Genomic DNA, 16,133 nt, shown 5'->3' with positions numbered 1-16,133 from the left:
ACTACTGCCTCTCAGGTAACAACTCGCCAGTTTACAGCTAAGCCACAACCGGTTTCTAGTTCTTTAGATTTAAGTTTCTAGTTMCCAGATTAAAAATACTTTATTGCATATTACATCTCTTTCTTGATGTTGAATCCCAAGTAAGCATTATAATGAAAAGCAGTGGAAGCAGAACAAAATAAATGGTATTTTGAGGTTTTTGAGCAGCATTGTGCTRCTCTTTTAAAAGGTAGCTGTATTTCCCCTTGCAGTTCAAGATGTGGAAGACCTTGAAGTCTTGCTGCCTCTATTTTCTTAATTTGTTTGAAATAAGGATACTTGGAAGTTGTATCCTTTATGCATTTGAAACATTTAATATCAACTAGTTTTTGCTTAGTGCTATGTTTGTGACTTAGCAAACCAAATCAACTCGGAGCACAAACTCAGTCCTTAGAAATACTAATATACAGTAGTTATGTTGGCCARCACATCAATATGCCATTTACAATCAGCGTGCCCCTTCGTAGCAATGAGAGTTTTAAGGCTAGTGAGTTTTCTGCAATCTCTCTTAAGCCTGGGCTCATAGAGCAAGGGAGGGTTTCCAAGTCTGTACTGCCTGCGCTCACGGTAGCCCTGGGCATCYCCTAAGGGCAAAGTCCGTTCTAGGGAATCCTGCTCTTCCAGGCCTTGCAAGACTCCTGTGAAAGAAATTGTTGCTAGACGTTTAAGTGACTGCTTAATGCAGCACRATGCATGCTGTGTTATTTGCATTCTTTCCTTGGTGTGTAATAATCATTGCTGAGTTTAAGTATGTACCTTTTAACATGTTACACCTAACTTGAAGATATTCATAGCTAACTGCTCATTGCATTTGTTAGCCAGTAGTCRTGTACTATAGTGATTTTTCTAAACTTAACACGTCTCACCTCTTTAAAGATGGCATCATATAGAAAATTAAGTCCATGACATTGCAATGAGTTTTGTGAAAGAAGATTCTTGAACTTATATACACTAAAACTTGAAAACAGTCTAATAAGCATTTTGGAAGCATGCACTTGTTTAATAGGAAAGATTGCAAGTGACTTTACAATATGACATTAAATCTGTTTTAATTTTTTATGCATGGATATTTAATCAACTTCCAAAATTTGTAATATGGGCCAGCGACTCAACTCTCGAACATAAAGCTGGCAGTGTAATTTCTCATATAGTTATTAACATTGTGCATGAACTGCTCACAGCGTTCAGCAAAGGGCAAATGCGATAGGCCGTCTACAGCACCCGTGGGTGCTTTGTGCTGCAGAGCTTCCCCTCATTTTGTGCATTTTCTCTCTTTCTCTGGAAACACGGGAACACATTGTCAGGGTAACAATTTGCTTTCAGTTATCTGTGAAGAATTCATTTAGTTGAATAGCATCTTATCCCGACAGCAAAATTCTTACCTATATTCATACTCTAACTCCAATTTTGAGCTGTTTTTCATTGTTGTTTTGACAGACATAGATTACCAAACTAAGCTGTGAATTCTTGTTCAGAYTTGAAATCCCCCAACATTTAGTGATCCTGTCAGGAAACCGAATGAGTGACTCRTAGAGAAAGCCCTGTAGGCAACTCTGAGCATGGCCCAGTTGTTCTTAATCTTTTAAATTAAAACCTTACCCCTGTACAATGCCTGCAGTAACTGGTGCTGGCTGACACGTGGAGCCGCTCTGCGCTGCTCCTGTGCTGGCTGTCAGGGATCTGCCCCTGCAGACATGCCTGTGTGCGCTGGCAGGCTGGTGAGAAGCCCAGCCTGTGGCACAGAGTATCCCTTGCTTATGCCCGGGTGCACAGACCCCGGGGCGGCCGGGTATTTTTCAAGGAGACTCGATCACCTTTTTGCCCTCCTTGACAGCCYATTTGCTATGGGAAGGGTACCATCCATCCTTTGGCAACACGGGTATAACGAAGCCTGCGTGGTGCAGCCGGAGGCACCATAYGTTCCAGTGCGAGCAGCGCTCCGGAGGCGTTCCAGCCCTCGCCTGCTCGTTAACGTGACTTTTTGATATTGCAGGAAATCAGAGCTTTCCTAGGAGCAGTTGTGTGCCACAGTGCAAAATGCAAATACAGAGCACTGGAGCTGCCTCTTTTCTCAAAATAAAACTAAAAAAAAAGCAATATAAATATCCTGTCGCTCAGCTAGGTTTGTAGTAGAGCTGATACAAAATTTAGCCTGTGATAGCATGAATACAATGAAATTAGTAAAATTTAAGACCTTATGCAAAGCTGTCTCAGTAAAGATTGGATATGCAACACAACAGCTTAATGAAGCTGTCAGGTCAATGGACATGTTGTTGGCTAAATTCCTTGCTATTAGTGTGTCTGTTTTTTATAAAAGGAAGCAGTACAATTTTATACAGGGTCTGCCCTGAGAGCTGCAGCCGTGCTCCGTGTTGGCATGGATCCTGGGATGTCTGCGAAGTCAGGGTGAGTCCTGCTGTGAAACACCCCATTCCGGCTGCCTTGGTGGTGKTGTTGTGCAGTCGTCTAGTACGTGGTGTGTGTTTGATGCGTGTGACATCACATGGCTGAAGTATTAATAGCAGCCTGAGAAGACGGGAACCGGGTTCCTCAGAGGGGGTTTGCACCAAGGTTGCCACGACTCCTGTACGGTGTTTCTGATTCACTGTTACTCCCCGCTTACAGAAACCCATGACAAATCAGACTCACATTTTGCTGATCTTTATTTGCTCCTGCTGTTGTCAAAAGTGGGAGAAATTTAGTTCCCAGTGGGATGGCAGTACCTCCCTAGGGATAGGATTTTGCTGGTTTTTGGAAATTCATGTGCCCATCAGTAGCACCAGTCTTTCTTTTTTTCAAATGTCACTTTACAACCTGTTCTGGGTGTTATTACATTGATGGCCTTTTCAAAAATAGTTTTATTGCAGTTCCTTACTGGTACTGATAATTGTTCTTTAAATATCTTTTTTTTTATTTTTTACTTTCCCTGAGGTCTTTGCCCTTTGACCTAGGTGTCTCTATTTTTTTTTCTTTTTTTGATGGTATATTTGGTATTAGCTTTTTCAGATCACTGACTGAATTAGATGAATAGTTTTGTGGTTGCTGCTGAAATTAATGAGATTTTCTACTGCTATTTSCTTAGCTTTTGGCAGCTAAAGTCTTAGACTAAAGCAACTCATAACTTGCATGCATCTTCTCTAATTTCAATTGTAATTTCATCCATAGGTAAAATCTTGGGTGCCTTTCGTGCTGGGATGCAGTTGCTGGGGAGAGTGTCTGTAGCCCTCAAGCTCTGGGTCTATCAGGGGCCTTGTGAATAAATTGTTTTTTCTTCAGGGAAACTTGCTGAGCAGCTCATTGAGAGGTAGTGGAGGTGGGAGCACGAGGAGAACACGTTTCAGTGCCTTTTGCACAGGCCTTTGTGCTCTTTTCAGCTAGCGGGAGAGGTGGATGTGATTGCCAAGCACTTGCCACTCGCCCCGGGCACTGAGCGGCTGCCCAGACCACGTCACACTGGAAGAGCTGGGTGCTTTCCGTGTATGGCATTTTCCGTGTTTGTAGTTACCAGAAGTGTTTTAATGCACTCAGGTGATGGAAAGTCTTGCATGTGTCAATATACCAGTGTGGAATGAGAGAGTACTGCTGGCTGATGAATATGTCAGCCTTCAGAGGCATGAAATACATGGCTTACTCTTCCATGTCTTGTAACTCCTGATGAGTCTTTTTTTCCTGCTAGTCTGCTGTGCTGAGGCTTGCTTTATTGTACAATAATTCTGAATGCCACCATTTACCTTTCTCTTAGCTTGAACAGCTCTTTCGACTGTTCATTATGTTGCAGAAGCTGTGAAGTATCACTACACAGGGACGGCCTTCGCKGAGGGAGCCCATTGTGCTGGTGTTTCCTTGATTACAGCATCCTCTGAATCCTCTCTGCCTGCTCGTTAAGAGAAAAAAGCCCTATAGCAGTGAAGCGCAGCCAGATCAGCCCCCTGCCTTTGATATGGAAAGTGCACTTAGCAGTTCCCGGGAGAAGCTGTAGTTAAAAGGTGTCACTGGAGTGAAAAGAGGCTTTTGTCTTTGTGTAACTCCTAGAACAGACTTTTCTCACCTGCTGGCAGGCAGACCAGGCAAGGTGGGACATGACCACGTAAGGTGGGATGTGACCAGGTAAGGTGGGACACAACCAGGCGAGTTGAGGTGCCACCAGGTAAGGTGGGACACAACCAGGCAAACTGGGACACCTCCAAGTTGGCAGCACATGCTCAGCAGCTGGTGGCATTTCTGCATCCATTTCTTGGGCATCTTCTGTGTCCGCTGGCTTTCGGCATGTGTCCTGGGCAGGATTGCAGCTGCCCSAGTGATCCCGAGGAAAGGATCCCCTGTGTTCAGCAGCAGAACTTGTAGCTGCAGAGGGACCTTGTACAGGGGCTGRGGAGGAAGCAGAGCTCGTCCCTGCTCCCAGGCAGGGCTGTGTGTCCCAAGTCYTTCTCCCGGGTGACCTGTGAAGGGCAGGGATTTCTGTGGCCATCTGAGGTAAGTTAAACATAACGCTTATTTTGGCTTTAGGAGATTTTATGATACCATTGTATGGATTAGGAAACAGCAGTTAGAGCAGTTTAGTTAAAACTGAAAAAACAATCCTACCTTAAGAAAATAAAACTAGAGTTTAATTAAACAAGATCTTGAAGTGATCTCTGGTAAATTTAGCTGTGAGGGGTAAAGCTCAGGACATAGCTAGGAGGTGACAACACAACCTTATGAAAGTGTCAGGTGGGGAATAAGCAGTGTGTTATGAGTCACAGTCCGGGAGGACCTTYGGAGGAGGTGAGGGGCGAAACGCGTCAGTCGGCAGAAGGTTGGGGTGTTGTCTGAAGCCCTGGTGACTGGTTGGGCTGTGAGAGCGAGGCTGGCGCCCACGGCCGCGCCTGACCGTTGGGATTAGGCCGCGGTCCCGCGTCAAGCCGAGGATGCCCCAGGCAGCGGGGCCGCGTTGGGAAGAGGGGTGGCGCTGGGTGTGAGCGGCCGTGTTGGGTATGAGGGACCGCACTGGGCAGCGGGGCCGCATGAGCCCGGCTCTGCGGGCAGCCCGCCRGGCCCAACAGGACAGCCACTTTTCAGGGGGAACAAACCCCCTGAAACCGGGCGGCCTCAGGAGGGCCCTTCCACCTTGGCAAGGGAAGCCGAACGCCCAGGTGTGTCCAAACAGGCTTTCCAAATACATGAGCTTTTCCAAATGGATATAAATTAGAGTTTCCAAATGGATATAAATTAGAGTTTCCAAATGGATATAAATTAGAGTTTCATGTCCCCAGTTATTGTACTGTTATTTCTAACTGTACTGTTATTTCTAACAGTAAACCTGGGGTGATGCTATGCCGAGATATATAAGCCAAGTTTAACGCTGGGAAGTTGACAGCTTAATCAGTTGTTGTMTTACCCCAAAGGAGATGCAGCTGGGAGATGCTCAAGGTCCTGCCTCTCGCCTGCCCAAACCCTCACCGTGCCCTTTGGTGTCCTGCAAAGGTGGAGCGGCCTCCGAGCAGCGTGTGGATGTGTTGCCAAAGAATAAAGCGTTCTGGCTTTATTAAGAGGGATTAAGAGGGATCCTCTTCAGTGGAAAACTCTATGAAAATACCTGTCTTCAGGTGCGTGAGTTTTGCTGCATAAAGCAATTGCTCTATAAGAGCAGTTTACTCTATAAGAGAACAGGTGCCGTTGCACCTCATTTTAATAGTATTTAACAGGAAATGAGCTGTTCAGTTTTCAGTGATGCACTCTAGAAACAGCATGATGGAAACCACTCTTTTTTATTCGTCTTTTATTCATCGTTTTGACTGTTTTAAACATGTTGGGCCTATCCTTTAATCTTTCTTTATGGGATATCAGTGTTTGCCATAGCAATATTTCCATAGCCTTTAACATTAGAGAGCCTAATCGCTTTGTTGCATTTCCTTCACTCAGTATTTTGGTACCTGCTTCTTGGTTTCCCTTTCTCCCTGCTCCCTTTTGTAGGTTAATGCAGCAGTAAAAGCTTCTGTGTCTAGATGAAAATACCCGACTYGGCTCGAGTTGAGTGGCCCAGGATAATGTTCAGTGGCGCTCGGTTCATCGTGGATTGTATCCTAGGTTCTGTAAGGAGAGCACTGAGCCCTTAGACAATGCCCTTAGAAAATGCAGAGAGCTTCCGAAAAGCTGCTGCTTGTGTGAGGTTGCAAGTCAGATACTCACATTTATTATCTTCAGAGGTTAAAAACTAGATGAGTTGTAATAGTCTGTCCTCTCTGATCATAATGCATTGCTGTCTCTGCTTTGTAGGAAGGAGATGCTTTTTTTCATCCTTTCCGAGGCTGAAGCCAAAGGCTTTTTTTTGCAATAGGAAAATAGCAGTCAAAATAGCATGGCAGTGAATTTCTTAAAGTACCCACACAAATGTATTTACATATCATAAATACATTCTATCTACTTCATGTCTTACAGCTTGTGCTAAGCTCTTATTGAAGATGGACAGAAATGGGCAAAGTCTAATGTGTTAGTTTAAAGCAAGTGCCAAAAGCATCTTAAAATTGATTTTTTTTTAACTGTACTTAGTAAAGGATTTATTTGGATTTGTCTGAAAACTTTCAGACTGAGAATCCCAATTTCGTAGTTCATTCATATGTAGGAAATGAATTTGAAATCTGAGCAGTTTTGATCTGATTGTGAAGTCACATGACCTCCATTTCTGGAGTGAAAAAAAAATTAAATCTCAGTTGGGTTTGGTGYGTGTGAATGCTCACAGTTACCTACAGAAACAGTTGCCCAATCGCTAACGTGTAGTAAATATTTGTCTTTGATTTAAGCATTTCTGGCAACGAATTATTTATTGCACTGAAGTGGATGTACAAAGGCACAGAAGCTTAGAATTGCTTTCAAAAGAATATTAACAAACCTATTTTTTTTGTATAAAAGATGCGCAGTATTGGACAACTGCTGTGTGCTGGAGATCATGAACAGCAGCGGCAGCGCATCCCACTTGTGCTGCCGCGCGGATTTGCCCCGGCCTCGCAAAGCCCTGCTCTGCTCGGGTAGGTGGTGCGCTCCCGGCCGGGGCTCTGCAGCGCTGCCYGGTCCTGGCTGTGCGTGTCGGGGGATCCCTGTGCTGGGGGGCGCCTGAAGGGGGGACCCTGCCCGTCCCCGTGGCGCAGCGGGCACGAGCCTCCCTCGGGAGGGCAGCGGTCGCGGGGCTGCCGCCGGCGCACGGCCCTGCGGAGCACGGGACCACCAGAACTGCTGCCTCGTGGCCGAGGAAAGGGCACCCTGCCTGCAGCGCCTTTGCCACCAGCCTCCTATCCCACTTTCTCGGCACTTAATACCGGAGTGCGAGTGCCTGTTTGCGTTATTTCCTAGATCATTGCTTTAGCACTCCTGAGATTTTACCTGATGTGACTTTTTATATCCTTGTAAAAACTGCAATGATCAAAAATGCACCAGCCATTTTCAATCCTATTTCTTTCCCAGCTTCTGCAACAGTATAGTGAATGAGTTCATGGGTGCTCTGTCTCTCACTGTCTTAAATTTCTTTCAAAGCAGTTATATTTCGGTCAGTGAGACATATGATAGGAAAACAAAGGTGAATTTACTTTAAAATTTTTTTCCACACATCTAACAGAATGCGATTAAACATTAAAACCATGCAGTTAATCTACCATTATTTACCAAAAGAAAAATTTCTGAGAAGTGGTTGTTATGGAAACAGTAGCCCTCTGTCCTTCCAAATGGAAAAGATTTATTTTAAGGGAGCCAGAAAGGGTTTAAATATTCAGTAAGTATAAAAAGGTGAGCTTACAGTATTCAGCTTGCATATCCTCCAGAAAGCTTCAAAAACTTCCATGAAGATGAGGAGTAAAAGGTAAGAAAACAAGTAAGAAAGATTTGAGAGTCAGTTGGTTTGAAATGGAAAAGCAATGGGTCTCATAAATAAGGAAAATAGGACATTTGTAAGGCAAAAAGTGCCGCTCAAATACAGACAAATCGTGCCGTGCGAACGCTGCGCGGCAGAGTGAGGCTCCAGCTCCATGGGTGGGTGTCCGTGCACACGCGGAGCTCCGCACGGAGCGTGAGCAGAGCGCTCGCCTTCCTGCACCATGGTCATCATCGTGGCTCACGTGCTCGGAGGGGCTTGCGTGACTGGCACCTTGAATAGCTGCTGTTTACAGGGGGTCTGTGGGCACAGAACTGCGTGTCACTTCCATCGGCATCGTGTCCTGGTGGCATTGCTGCTCGCATCCTAGGGCAGCGCCAGCCGTCTCTGCTGTCTGCAAAAACAGTCAGATTCGGGGTAGCAGGAGCTTCAGATGGCAATCTTAAGTTTTGTCATTTGTTGAACAGTGACATATGTGCAAAAATAARATTCCCAAATTAATAACAAAATAAACCTCCTGGTGCTACATGGGAAACGGGAAAATTGTTTCCCAAAATACATTCACGTTAAAAATTAAACTTTGGCTCCACTGCATTCCTGTTCCTTTTAGGCTTCCTTTTCAAAACAAAGAGCTACTAAAGACCTGTGAATTAAGATCTTATTCTTTTCCTGCAAATGAGTTAAATGTATAATGAATTATAATTCTCTAAATTTCAATGTGTTACTTAATTACAGAACACATTTAGATATATCTAACATATATGTTGTGTTTCTACTTCATTTCTGATTGGATTTCTTTTTAAATTAAGTGTGATCTGGTCCAACCACAGTAGTACTTGGGCAATGTAAGGAATTATATATTTTGGAGTCCTTTTGTACTTTGCAACAAATACATAACGACTGGCTGAAGGAAACCGATGGTGCGTGTGTGCAGATGGAGATGGGCTTTGGGGTTGCGATGCTTTTTCTGACGGTGCTGTGTTTGGGAAGRACTTTGCTCTGACGGGCAAAATGAGATGTGCAAAACTCCCTTCGCAGGCGAACCTTGTAGCAGCACGAGGCCCGTTTCCCTGCTTGCTTAGGTAAATTCATAATAATCGGTCAGGCCCATGTTCTCGCTCCTTGGTTATCCACGGGACCTCATGTTCTCGCTCCTTGGTTATCCACGGGACCTCAGTGCTGTCCTCTCCTCTCCCTCTCCTCTCGCAGCGTTCCCGCTCTCCGCCTTTGGCTCCGTGTGTCCTTAGAGGCTGGGTGTTTCCCGTGGCGCAGTGGTGCTGACGCTCAGAGGTCGGTCCCCGTGTCTGYGGGATGAGCTCTGACCCCAGAGCGCAGCGTTGGAGCACGGGGTGTCTGCAGCCTGGCCCCCGCACCCTCAAGCACAGTGTGTGCACAAAGCACTGAAAGACTCTCAGCTCTTTTTTCTTTCTRTGTGTGAGGTGTTGACACAATCCTCTAAAGTACCTGCAGCTCATAGTGCTGCTTTCTGTGTGGCTGGGCTGAGTGCCACATTTATAAAGTCTTTGTAATGCTAATTGCTGAAATACAGCTGCTAGGTCCCCAAGAAAGCACTGCCCATAGGCAGTGGAGTGCTGAGGTGGTGCTGGTCCCGAGCTGGGTGCTTTGGGTCAGCAGCTTCATGGCAAGCCAGGAGGGCCAGTTCCTTGCCTGGATGCTGCTCTCCACGTTCGGCCTCTTCTCTGTTCTGGGAGAGATGAGGGATTGCAGGTGTTTCTGCAGTGTGAATTCCAGCATGCCAGGTTAGTCTTTACAGGTGGTCAGCGTTACAAAACCAGTGCCACCTCTGCCCTCGATTCTGCAGCAGCTGTGAAAATTTCCTGTTAAACCTTGAGGCGCATTAGCTTGCTCTAGCCATTGCTCTAGATGTTAGTTGGTGACATAATCATTTTATTTCATATGTTTTCACAGTAAATTAGATATTATGTATAGATATATATTGCCAGAGGTCATTCCAGTCCTGTTGTTTTTATGTGTATTTAAGTATGAAATGAATTCATCATGAGATGGTTCAACACTCCCAATTAATTTTAATGGGCTCCTAGTTTCAACTTCCCTGGATCAAGAGCCTGGGAATTGAAAAGCAGCAAAGCTTTTTAATAAAGCCTTACAAATCTTGTTTTAAGTGCTGCACGTGGCTCAGCGGACTGTGGCTAACGAAGAGCCCACTCTATCAATTCGTGTGTGAATTGATACACCAGCGTGTGTGTCTGGTGCCTCATTTGATGCATAACGAGAGGCGCGCGGCGGGTCGGGGCGGCAGCGGCCGCTGCCCGGCGGGCTGTGGGGCTTGGCAGGAGCGGCCGCTCCGAGCGGCACGAGGGTGTCGGGAAGTGTCCCGGGCAGGAGCGCGGGGTGCGGGACGCAGAGCAGGCTCAGTGCCCGGTGGAGGGCAGCAACGCAACGGCTTCATCGGAGGGTCCGCAGAGACGGCGAGCGGACGGTACCGGGAGAGCGAGTGCGCTGCYTGTTAGCTGCTGTTCTACCCGTTTAGAAAGGAAGATTGCAGCCGCTGGCTGTGGTTTGCACCAGCGTGCGTTCTGAGGAGGCTTTTCATCCGAGTATCAGATTTGGTTTACAAGATCTGACAGGAATCTGCATAAATTATGATGGCCTCGGACAGATGATTAGTGTAAGGACACTGCATAAATAGTGACAGTGTTTGCTGTGCAAGTGAATGGGAAGCCTTACCCGTGTCTGCCAAATAGTCTTGTGGATGCGTGTGTCTGCACGTGCAGGGAATGGCAGTGTCTCCTAATGCCTGCCCCTCAGTGCAAGCACGAGTCCTTGCCAAGCTGATACGGATTTGGATCTCGTTGCTGCTGTGACGAAACGGCAGCAACGTTTCCAGCGTCTGTTTCCCGGCGATACTGCTAGGACGGCCCTGCTGTCCCTGGTGCACGCTCCTTCCCTGCGCCCTGCTCCGGGAGGGCTGCGATTCCGGCTGCGCTCGGGGCTGCTCCCGTGTTCGGTTTGTGTTTAGGGTGGGCGAGGAGGGACGGGGCCTCTGGGGAAACCTGGTGCACAGCCTGTATTTATAATCTGTGCCCCTCTTAACTTGCACAACCTTTGCTCYCGGCAAGCTTGAATATTTTATTAGTTCTTAGGGTTTTATACCCTTCCAGATATAATCTCTGTACTGCAAAGCCACTGTCCAAGCACCCTGCTTATATCCTTGCTCTGTGATAGCTTCAGAAAAAATGCACTGAAAAAATGAAATACAATATGAAGGATACAAGAAGGAATAGCGATTTACCCACTGACACAAAGTTTTACCATTCCCTAGTAATAAAATATCCAACTGCTTCAAATAGCCTGTGGCTAAATGAAGTGCAGCCAAATGTAGGAGAAGTCCTTAGTACTCTTCCCAGGTTGCCTGCACTCCTCATGCTTTTGCAGTTTGGAAAGATGACCAGCAAAAACCTCACCGAGGGCCTGGACTACAGTGCAAGGGTGTGTTGGTAGCCCTACCTGAGATAAAGATACTCGTAGAATTAAAGCATATGGTTTGTTATGCAGTTTTGATGGAAACCAGACAAAAKGAAAATGAAATACACGTGGCAGAAGGTGATCAAACGCAAGGCCATGTTGAGGAGTAGTGTGGCAGTGACCGCAGTCCTTGCTCTCAAAGCAGGTGATTCTGCCCTGGACGACCCTGAAGCTCTTTCTTGTAGAGAGAGTTGCAGCCCTGGACTCGGCAGCTCCTGGACCCGCTGCGGGACAGGCCTGTGCTGTGCTCGTTACGTAGCTTTGTGCCCGGCTGCTCCCAGTGCCGCCGTTCCCGAGCGGGCCGCGGCCGTGGACACACGGCGGTGTCGCCGGCCGCAACGGGCCCCGTGCCCAGCCGCGGCGCCGGGCTCGGCCCCGCTCACCCGCCTTGGTGGAGCAGGTGGATCGCGCTGGGAATCACCGCTCCTGCCTGCTGGGTTCTGTTCTGCTTCCTGGGCGCCTCAGACCTTCTCCAGCTGGGTCTTGTTTCCTTTTATTTTCTTCCAGCTTTCTTGGGTTCACTGTGGCTGTTGTGCTCGGTGCCCAGCAATCCCTCATACGCTGTGTCTGCACTTGGGCAGCAGCTCTTTAGAAAGGATTTTAGTGAGCAGAATAGACTCGATAAAATAGACTGAGAGGAGCAAAGTGAGAAGGTGCTTGGGCTGAGAGGAGCGCTGCTGTGGGAGTGTGCGGAGCGGCCAGGGTGCAGCTGCAGCCAGTGCCTTGCTGTGTGCCGCGGGCCGGCGCTCGCGGGGAGCCACGCGGTGCCGGGGGGCACAGCGGCAGGGGCGGCGCGGGGCTGGGGGGCACGGCGGCAGGGGCAGCGCGGGGCCGGGGGGCACGGCGGCAGGGGCAGTGCTGTACTGGCGGGCACGGCGGCAGGGGCAGCGTGGCGCCGGGGGGCACGGCGGCAGGGGCAGCGCGGCGCCAGGGGGCACGTGGCTGTGGAGCGAGCGCCCTGCTCCGCAGCAGTGCCGGGCTGGACGCCCGCGGCGCTCGGTGAGCAGTGCCAAGCGCTGCGGCCACCTGGCAGCAGGCTCGGCACTCGTGGATTTACTCTGCACAGTCTGCAGCGTGAAACCCACATGCAGCAGCAGCCACGAGTGGGCACGTGCGGGTTGCCTACAGGCTGCGAGCCAAGGCACAGGGGTCAGGTTCGCGCTGTCCTCTCCCGTTTGGCATTCAGAGCAGTRCTTTAAAGCTCTCCATCCTCCCCTTGGCTATTCTTTTACACTAAATTACTAAAATTTCTGGCCAAAGGCAAGGAAATTAAAATGATTTTTGCCCTGCCTTCTCTTTGAACAGGAGATTAGTTGATTTCTGTCTATACTCAAGATCAAAACTAGGGCCCTAGTTCCTGGCAACCAAGGTCAATAACAAAAGGGCTGACTTCATTTGAAGTCTGACTGAGTAGTATTTCCACAAGATACCATTTAAACTTCTGGTGATCAAAGACTGTAATGAAAGGAGCCGGGGTTTGGGGCACTGTGTGACTTGGGTGGCAGGAGTTGCGAGCGTGGCGCGTTCCCCGCTGCGTGGATGGCGCGTTCCCCGTGGCACGTGCGTCCGAGCCACTGGAAGCAGAGCCCACAGCAACGCCCTGAGCCGCCCACCGGAGCTTGGCCCCTTGGSATCACAGTCACCATGGCTGGGAAAGACCTTCGAGACCATCGAGCCCCCCTGGGAAGCTCTGTTTCTGTTCAGTTGGTGGCGGGAAAAAAATCTCCTTTTCCTCAAATTCATTCCTTATATTAATTTAAATGGAGAACGTTGCAGGAGTAGCCTTGGCAGTGGGAGGAGATAGTTTTTCTCCTTGCTGCCTGTTTATGTTCTTACTATTAGCTGTGCCTGCAGGAGGTGAAAGGTTTAAGTTGATTCCATTAGTGTCAAGTGCGCAGACATAAACCCTTCCCGTGCTGTGTGCTGAGGGACAAGGAGGAAAGCCCTACACAGGGTCYAGGGTTGCTGGGCAATGTGGCCACGAATCCCTGGAAAATAAGAAGGAAAAGTATTTCTTCACTTCCATCTTTCCCGTGTAACTGGCGAGTGCTTTCTGCGTGCCCATTTTCTCCCTGGCTTTGGAGGGCCTCACGCAGGATCAGGCTGTCTCCTGGTGACAGGGACTTTGCCCGTTTGGAGAACTGAGGTCCCCACTGAGACTGTGCTGATTGGAAGGAGCACTGCCCACAGTGCAGCAAGAAGGGGATCTTCCCACTGTGTTTTGCACCACAGAAATGTGGATATTGCAGTGCAGCAGTTTCTAGACAGAGTACTTCACTGTGGTCAAGATTTGGTGTCCAACACTGACAACGTGAGCTGCAACAAGGAGCATCTCTCAGTGCTGTGTTGTAGGGACCAAAGCCCAGAGGGTGGTTTGGATCCCTGAGCAGCAGGGCAGGAGATCTGGCTTTGACTCCTCAATTARGGTAAGAAAAGGGGGACCAACTTTGGGTCATTTCTCAGATGATTTRTTGGGACCTGTGCAAAGACAGAGAGTGTCAGGGTGGCAAGCAGAAGAAATAAAAAGTTCGCAAAGTGAAAGRAAAGGAGAGAGATCTTTCTGCAGAGAGGTTGGGTGACCAGATAGCATGGGGCCTTGAATGCTCTGGAAGGAAAGTATATTGGCTCCCATTAATAGCTGGGAGATGCGGTGGGGGAATYATGTTTTTAGGAGTGGGGCAGGACGATGTGATGCTGTCAGGGAGCGTCACTGCCCGCAAATAGCGTGTGTTGGGATGAGGAAGATGCCAAAGGAATGAGCACGGGGAATGTAGAGCTGCTCCTGCTTGCTGCGCTCTCAACTTCAGTGCGGCTAATCCTCATTTATGTTTGCATAAATAAACATATTATCAGGCCAATTTGTAGTTAAATGGAGACATGAGGCATTCAGAAACCCGGGAGGCCATGAGCAGTATAAGAAAAATAACCCATCTTTTACTTTGTGCTTTTCAGAGGAATACTTTTTAATATATATATTTTTTATTATTTCATTTTTGGTTTTGTTTTGCTTTCTTTTCTTTTTTTGCTAATTTACCTTGAAATATGGAAGAAGGGTGCTTGGGGTGAGAGAGCATAGCAAGGTGTCTCGTTGCAGACTTCAAACAAACTCTGCCATGAGTAAATGCATATCAAATTCACATGAAATTGGGTTGGCTAGCATGTGTTTGATGTCATTGTACTACTGCACAAAAAATCCTCAAAGGAGAGATTTATCTATTATGATTTCTAGTAGAGTTGGGCAATTTTTAAAATTAAAAAGAAGGGTGGGAGTATTTTCAGGGAGTGCTAGTTAGTAGCAGCTATGTCTTCCTCCTGCTACAGAACGGGTTTCGGTGCCTTTCCTGGCAATAACATTGAGATCACCTTCGGTTTTCCAGTAAAACCTTATCCCCAGGTATTCCCAGATCCTGGTGTGGAAGGAGAGCCAGCTCAGTGTCGCTGTGGTCCCCAAGGGGCCGCGGCTTTGCCAGGCTCTGGGGGTCCCGGGTTAACTCCCGCTGTTGGAGCGGCAGGTGCCTCCGCGGGCGGCTGCTCGTGCTCGGCGAGGGGAGGCCGCCCGCGCCGGCCGCCCGTGTGCCACGTCTGCCACGGGCAGGAGAGCGGCCGCCCGCGTCCCTGCTCTGGGCGGGAGGACCTAGTGCCTTGGGCCTTCTCCTGCCTGCTTTGTTAATTCTAGCCGTTTCTGATTAACTTCATGATAATGAAGGTGAGATGGTGGCAGGGGGAGGCGACACGGGAAGACTTGCTCCCACCTGCCCAAAAGGCCGGGGATGGATAAATTTGGGCCTGAGCAAACCTTTAAAAGGTGAAGTGGTGCCTTTAAACAACCAGCCAAGGCCTGTGCAGATTGGGCCAGAGCTTCACCTGGGAGGATGCAGGGACAGGTGACGCAGCTTGGAAGGGAAGGGAGGTCCCAGGTGTTTTCTGGCTGCAAATACCGGCTGCCAGGGGAGATGCTGCTGCGGCTGCAGGCGAGCTGGAGCTGCCCTGGGGCTGCTRCCCTGGGGTGCATTGCTCCGCCTTGGAGCTGCTTCTGGAGCTTGTTGCCTGCTTCCCTAGGACAACCAGTGCTGCTTCTGGTGCTGATGGTTTCACTGCTCTGCACACGTGACACACAGAGTAGTTGCAGTTCTCACCAGAGAGGATATTTTGATGGTCGTCTACGCGTGCAGGCAAACAAAAGCCTTTGGCTCTGGTGTGCTATGTAGATGACGGGGTTGGTATCTACCAACAGTGCTTGTACTGTGCTAGCTGGTGTTTGCTGCCTTCGTCGCTGCTAACACCGCGGGCTGTGGAAGCCGATGTGAGACGTGGGGTTCCTTGACTCTGTGATGCATTGTCCTGTGTTTAACGCCCTGGCCCTGTGCACTGGGTGCTGCACAAACATGCAGCCCTGCTCGGGGCTGTGCCGGGCCCCGTGCCCGCCTCGCAGCGCTGCACCTAGCGAGGCCAGGAGGGTGCTGGGTGGGAGCAGCGGGGGCACGTGCCCCGCGAGGCGCGGGTGGGGRCGGCAGCGCAGCAGAACGCACCGGCATCCCCAGCTCCCGGCGCMGGCAGCCGCGCTGGCCTGTGCCCTTGGCAGACACGGGTGGTGCGTGGCCAGGGCCTCCAAACGTGCTCCGTGAGCTCCAGCACAGCGTGGAGAGCGGCTCCCGTGCTGAGAGCAGCACGGGGGACTGCAGGAGGGGCGAGGGCTGGGCAGGTCTTGCAGGTGCTGCCCCAGCCCTGCCCTGCGTCCGCGCTGCTC

At 49.1% G+C, this 16,133-nt stretch overlaps 1 long non-coding RNA gene across 1 annotated transcript in view; it reads left to right on the top strand.

Moving 5' to 3' along the window:
- Positions 1-5,545: 5,545 nt before the first annotated feature.
- The window catches only part of LOC112953264, a 41,079-nt gene continuing 30,491 nt past the window's right edge, over positions 5,546-16,133 (top strand). Inside the window, exons 1-2 of the long non-coding RNA XR_003250555.1 lie at positions 5,546-5,624; positions 6,928-7,043. This is a non-coding gene — a long non-coding RNA (uncharacterized LOC112953264). The remainder of the gene's footprint in view (positions 5,625-6,927; positions 7,044-16,133) is intronic.

This window comes from Nothoprocta perdicaria, unplaced genomic scaffold, assembly GCF_003342845.1.
Source record: "Nothoprocta perdicaria isolate Ctin4 unplaced genomic scaffold, notPer1 scaffold_107, whole genome shotgun sequence".
Classification (NCBI taxonomy): domain Eukaryota; kingdom Metazoa; phylum Chordata; class Aves; order Tinamiformes; family Tinamidae; genus Nothoprocta; species Nothoprocta perdicaria.
Note: the sequence above shows the minus strand (reverse complement) of the source record. Positions and strands in the feature narration are given on the sequence as shown.